Below are 7,243 nucleotides of genomic sequence, written 5' to 3' on the forward strand. Positions count from 1 at the left end.
CAAAGCAAAATTGTTTTGAAATAGAACATTTTATGTGGCCTTCTTCAGGCTTCACTGTCTTTTTAAAGAGATGGTTCTACACCTTGATTTACTAGCTTTCCAAAAGTTTAAATCCAAGGTTGTTTCTACAATGATGTCTCCATTTCAAAGTGTTCTTATTAGGAGCTGAGAGCACCCAAACAGAGAGGTGAACATTTAAAGCATAGCGTTTATAATGAAGCTGCAATAATATGAAGCAATTGCTCTGTATTAGACTCCAGAGAATTGAATTATACAATTCATATCTAAGAGTAAGATGAGTTCCATATTAAGCATTTCTCTGTCTCTGAAACCAGGCAGAAAACTTATAAATGCACCTCAACTATCTTTCTGAAAGAGCATCATTACTGGTCTGCAGCTGCAGAGCACTCTGTTCTCTCTCCACTGTACTGATTATTAATTCCCAAGCTTCTGAAAGGAGGCCTTCAATTGGAACCTGTCCCACAATGCCCTTTACATAGTGTGACTCTCAGAAGCCCCTGCCTCTCACATTTTGGCAAAGACTCACTTGATATACTTATGTGTCATCCTTTTCTTTCTTTTTCACAGGAGTGACTGGGGCTGGGCATAGGGTAGAGGTGGAGAAAAGTCTAGGTAATAGACCCAATTACAAAGGCTTTTGGAAGAGCGCTGAGGGGAGATTAGATTTGGTGGAAGGCAAAATCTTTCAGAATGTGGTATGGTCTAATACCTCTTTGGAAATAATCCTATCCACAAGAGGCATTTATACTTCACCCATAATTCAAAGGAATTGAATATTCATATACAACTTTAAATTGAAAATCTGAGCACAGCCTAGGGCTTGCAGAGCTAAATCCATCACTGAACTGTTTTTTTCTTTCTTTTTTTTCTTTTCCTACCATTACTGGTTTCTCATACTTCAGCAGCCCATGGATAAAACTGTAATTCCTTTGAGAAAATAGAAGACATTGAAATGGTAATTATCGGCTGATCCTAGATACAAATTTAATGGCTAGAGCTTCTTTGGTTTTAACTAGAGCAAGTTTCATGTGAAGCCTCAGATTCAGCCCTTAGCCCATCTGGTGATAATATTTAGGTACTCTCTTGGTGGTACATATTAACTGTAGAGATTAGAAGTTTAAGCCCTGAGGCCACTGGCAGAGCTGGGCAAAGTTGATGAGATTTTTGAGTGACATTGGTAAGTACCAAAAATACTCAGACAAACTGGAAAAAAAAAGTTGTGGGAGACCATTATAAAAAGGAGAAAAGACAAGAGGAAGCAGAGACTGGAAGAGAGTAGTGGGGGTAGTGGCTGCCCCTAATTACCTTGTCCTGCAGTGCTGGAGCCAGCTCCCACAAGCTCACCAAAGCTGACTGTAGTTTTCTTTTGAACTCTGTGTCCAGTGATTTCATGTTGGCTACTTGAGACTGGCACAGTAGAAATATTTACACCATAGAAATTGGCAAACACTATAAATGAGGTTCTTCCCACCCCCCACCCCCCAGTGCTGTTGAAGAACAATTAGCACACTACTGGCCTTAGATACTTCTTTGTGACACAAGAGGCCTAAATTACCAATTGTGTCACAGCAGGAAAGAGTTTGGGAGAGGCTGAATAGGTTGGGCAAGGGCCAGTTCCGGGACCAGAAATAAATGGAATTAACGTTCTGCACTTGTCTAAAATCAGAAGCAGTTTAAGGTCATGGAGAGAAGAGGTCAAACCAGTTGAGAAAAGAATATTTCCAGGCATTTTGCAGAAAATACAAACAGTATTGTATTTAACCCTCCTAATAGAGGAGTGAGCTATGGTTGAGAGAGGTTAAATTGTGCCACATAACTTGTAGCTTAAAGACTAGTTAGAATTTGTCTTATCACAAAATCCTAATTCCTAACTCCCATTTTACAGAGTTCCTCTGTAGCCTAGACTCAACCCTCAGCATCTTTTATCACCTTTCCTTTGCTGCTCCACAGGGCCCCTGTGTCCAATTAGGCAGGTGGTTCTCCCAACTAAGTTTGGGGTTACCATCCAGATTGTAACCTATATGAATGTTGTCTCTGGGGTATTATAGTGCACACCCTGTACAGCTGCCTGTGGTCACCTCCCTCTAACTACAGTGGTAAAGAGTGGCCTCAGCCAGAGCAGCACCTGCTCCATTCCAGAGCAAAAAAGCAGTTTATTCTTCTCCTCTAGATTTATAACCATTTAAAAAATGTCTGCTGTATATTCATTTGTTTATTCAATAAGCATTTGTTAAAGACCTGCATGTACTATGGTAGAAAGTGGGATACAACAGACAGTAGCCCATAGAATATAAGGTTGAAGGAGAACAATGCCAGTGCCTAATATGGGAGCTCCAGAGAGGAGGGTGTGAAGATGTGAATTTGCAGACTATAGTTAGGTGACCCATACTTTCTATGTTGTTATGAAGACTCCATCTTTTCTGGATATTTCTCTTTACCATGAGCAAAAGCTTTAACCTGGAAACCTTATTCTTTTTTTTTCTCTTTACATTATGTCCCTGACCTTTACCTAAGACCTCCTCTGAAAGATCTTATTTGTGGACATTACTGGTCTAGATAATATTCTTCTTTCAGACTTCCTGACACTTTCTCTGCCCCTACCCACAGTGTGAAATTCTCTTAGCTATAGTAACATTATATGGTATTTTGGTGACAGTGTAGCTTAATTCTGCTTACTGAAGTGCACTTTTATTTAATAAATCATTTTGATATACTGATTAAGTAAAATGGCCTATAACTTTGAAACATTTTAAATTTTAATCATGTTTTATTGAATTGTTTCCGGTTTAAATTTATTTATTTATTTTAAATTGTGCATTTATTAACAACAGATGTATTTTAACTATAAATGACTATGGTTTTAAGTATTTTACCAGGTGATGAGTACTGTAGAATTACATGAGATATTCTAAAGAGGTGTTGGAGTCAGGAATGTGTAGGTATGGGAGCCATACATGTATAGATACAGTTTAAGTTGCAGGTCCTCAAAGTGTGGTCCCTGGCCCAGCAATGTCAATATCTCTTAGGAATTTATTAAAAATGCACATTTTTTGAGCCCCGCACCAGACCTGGTGAATCAGAAACTCTGGGAGTGGGCCTAGTAGTCTGTTTTGACAAACACTCCAGGTGATTCTGATGTTAGCTAGAGAGTAAGAATCGCTAGTTTACATAATATCAATAAGTGAAATTAATAAACAACAGAAACATTTCAATGAAGCAAAACAGAATTATGTAATCCATTCACTCTGATCAGATCAACACTAGCATGGAACCCTGGTTATATTTTTTTACCATGTTCTTAAAAACCAGAAGTGCTTCAATATTTTCATTTCTTTTGCAAATAACCATTAGACAGATTTGTGAAAAGATTGATTGTACACTTTCATTTCCTCAAGCAGTCATTTATTCATTAAGATAATACTCATTCTCTGGGCAGCAGACAAAAGACTCGAAGACATACACAGCTGAAGGAAATGAAAAAGCGGCAAGGCTAAAAGAACAAAGATGAGCATTACCATGGTCTAGAGCGTGGCAGTGGAGGACGCAACGTGTGTGCTCCTGCTTCTGTTGGAAGCTTCAGGAAATGAAAGTGTGTGTTTTGTGTTTTTTTCTCTTCACCTCAAGAAACATGGAATAATGATTTTCTTTTGTGGAGAATCTTACATTCCAGCAGATGAAAAACTTGCCTTGCGATTAGGAATATAAAATCAAGGTCCACAAATTTAATTTTTGCTTTCCCTGTTTAGCTGATCTTTCTTTAGTCGTGATGTTCACCTCTTTGGTATAGGGGGTTAAGGATGATACCTCCTTTTGAATTCACTTAGTGTATCAGGAATAGTAATACACAGAGAATGTTTTCATTTATTCGTAAATACATACCAAGTTATCCAACTGACTAAAATGCTGTGAAGGATACCAGGTAGAGGGAAACTTGACCCCTGCCCTCAGGCCATTCAAGGTTTTCACGGAAAGAGCTGTCATTGCACAAGAAAGCACAATAAATTTTAAAAGTGAATTTGCAGTAAAATGGGTCAAAATAAAGAGCTATGAGAGGTCAGAGGAAGAAAAGTGTTCCAGCTTTGGTTAGATTTGGTCCACAATCAAATCAAATTCTTATTAATTGGGTTCTTGTTCTGCCTCTTACTCTCACTGGCAAACTAAATTGCTGCAAAATAATCTTCTCCTATGGGAGATCTTACAGACAGACCCTAATTGCACCCTCCGAGCTGACTAGAATTGAGTTCTGAAAAGAATAAAAAAGAGGTCAAAGGAGAAAGCAAGAGATTTTTAAATATTTGGTCTTTAAGGGCTTAAGCATTTATGATGTCAAAGCGAGGGGATACACAGCTGAGGTCAATCAGTATTAATTGCTAACACCTAGAGGTAATTAGTAGTAACTGCCCAAAGGAGGGAGAGGAGCAGCCAGACCGGCTCAAAGACAGCATTTCTGGGAGCTCTTACCACACAGGGAACCTAATACTATGGTTTCTAGGTAAGAGGAAATAAATGAGTTTTTTGCTGAAGTTTACTTAGAGACATTTAAAGTTGCACTACAAAGGACAGTTGAGGGGAGGTATGTATATATTATTAAAACTTGCAGCCCCCTCCTATCCAGAAGTGGAATTTATTTGCCCAATCCTTGATTCTGAGCTGGTCTTACGATTTGCCTCAACCAAGAGAAAGTGGGGAAAATGAAGTCAGGCTACTTCTGTTGCTTTGTCTTCAGAGACCTTGCAGCTTCCACTTTTACCTCCTAGGAATGCTAAGCTAGGATCATCTTATGAGGAAGCTGGTCTATCCTCCTGGAGGCTGAACAGTGTTGTGGTGAATCAGGCATTCCAGCAGACGGAACCAATTCCAGACTCGTGAGTATGTTTTGCATTTTCCAGCGAATGGTGCATCGTGAGTACTGGACTCTCAAAATAGATTCTTTCACCCCTTCCTCTTCTCTGTGACAAAATTATTTTCAAAAATTATAATTTTCTTGGTATATTACTTAGTTTTAAAGTAAACAATTGGAAAAATAATGAATTATTTTCAATTTCGAAGATACTCATTCATATTAAGAAAAATATTTTATACATAAACTAAAAATTGTATTTACCAAACAAAAAATATTGTTTTTTGACAATTCTCACTTTTTTTTCGCCTTTAAAAAACTTTTACAAATCTCCAGTGGTCATAGGACAATGACTGCAAACAAAGAAAGCTTGAGTGCCTTCTCTTCTGTCATTCTATCATTGCTTAGTTCAAATCTTAAAACACAAAAATATGTAGTACCACAGGGTTGAAGATACAAATTGCACACAAAGAAAGCTTGAACAATCCCTGGTCACTATGCAATTAATTTTAAAACAAATGTGTAGTTGACCCTGTGTATGTCGGCGAGTCCAGCTCTAGTAAGTTCTCCAAGTTAACTTCCAGGTAGAATGTAATTTTTTTTAAAGGATAAATAATAAAACATACTAATTTGAAACTTACATATATATTATTAAAACTCAAGAACTCCAGCATTGATTAGAAATTAATTCTATTTGCTGCCCTGCAAACTTCATGTGTTAAAACCTAATCCCTAATCCCTAAACCAAATACTAATTTGAAACTTACATATATATTATTAAAACTCAAGAACTCCAGCATTGATTAGAAATTAATTCTATTTGCTGCCCTGCAAACTTCATGTGTTAAAACCTAATCCCTAGTGTGATGGTCTTTGGAGGACCTTTGGGAGGTGATTAGGTCAGGAAGGTGACGCTCTCATGAATGGTATTAGTGCCCTTATAAAAGAGACCCCAGAGAGCTTCCTGACCCCTTCTGCCATGTGAGACACAACAGAAAGTGAGCATCTGTGAACTAGGAAGTCAGTCCTCATCAGAACCTTATCATGCTGATGCCCTTCAAACTTCTAGCCTCCAGAACTGTGGGAAATAAAATTTGTTTTTATAAGTTACTGAGTCTATGACAGTTTGTTATAGCAGCCCTAAAAGACTAACACCGTGTCCCTCAAAGCTTTTTTCCAGGGAGGAATATTTTATCACTGACACTATTTAGAAATACTGGCGCAAAGTGAAAATCAAAAGCAGGCTGACTTTTAGTCATTTTTATTATTGCTTTCAAATTCTTCAGTGTACCTTATTGCCTATACTTGGGGTGGACTGCTTCCAGACCTTCTACATCTTATCTGACTGCAAACCCGTGAATGAGCCAGGTGAGACCAGTAGAAGAACTGCCAAATCAACAGAGAACTCTTAGAAATAATAAATGGTTATTCTGTGCTGCCAAGTTTTGAGGTGATAGCCATATATAACTGGTGCAGGGAATAATCATTTAGAGCAATTGGCCTAGATTTTTCTTCCTCAAGCAAGAAGCAAATATAAGAGCTTTAAATGTATACTGATTTTCATGTTTGAAATTGAAGATAAAATTTGGAGAATATATGTTATGGCTTATTTAAAAAGGTGAAGTCATTTTAAACATGATAGGAGAGGGGGATAAAGAAGAAAACAAGAAAAGTGTGTCTGTGGGATAGGAGATTTAAAACTTTCATGAAGGTATTGGTAAGTGGGTGGGTGTTTCAAAGAAATCAGTTTATAAAACTGCTGAAGACAAATCCTTGGAGTATCCTGACCATGAAACCAGACTTTCTGGAGTGGGATTTGAATAACCCTGAAATAATGAGGAGCATTCCTGGGTAGTAGCAAATATATGAAGTTCTGTCCCCTAGAGCAGGAGGAATAACACATTGTGGTGATTAATATTTTCCTTTATGAAGCTTTAACAAACTTTGTTGCTGATTTTTGGAGAATATCTAAGTTATCATGGGGAAAATTGGCAATAAATAAATATAACCCACTAATTACTAATAACTTTGAATTTATGTAGCAGTCAATTATATAACCAAAGGTAAATGCTTTTTCCACATACTGTACCTGAAAAATCTACAAAGAGGAAACTGAAGTCACAGAAACTAGAAAGTTAAACATTTCTTTTGGTGAATCATGATTATTATGACTTTGATTTTTTAAAATGATATCTCAAGCCTTTCTTCCTCAAAGAAAGGATTGTTTGGACTAGAATTTTGTCAAGATCAAGTGCATATTATGAAAATTGGGAAGCCTGCAGATACCAGAAGAGGTGATGGTCTTCTAAAGTGAAATTAAACTGAAACTTGTAGGGATGATAATAAATACATTCCCGGAAATAATGAAGAGCTCTGTTTCAG

At 37.3% G+C, this 7,243-nt stretch overlaps 1 long non-coding RNA gene across 1 annotated transcript; it reads left to right on the top strand.

Moving 5' to 3' along the window:
- LOC110256956 lies at window positions 4,428-6,503 on the top strand. The gene is made up of 3 exons (XR_002339046.1): window positions 4,428-4,513; window positions 4,779-4,886; window positions 6,148-6,503. It is a non-coding gene; the product is annotated as an uncharacterized LOC110256956 (long non-coding RNA).

The sequence above is a fragment of the Sus scrofa genome, chromosome 15 (genome assembly GCF_000003025.6).
Source record: "Sus scrofa isolate TJ Tabasco breed Duroc chromosome 15, Sscrofa11.1, whole genome shotgun sequence".
NCBI lineage: Eukaryota > Metazoa > Chordata > Mammalia > Artiodactyla > Suidae > Sus > Sus scrofa.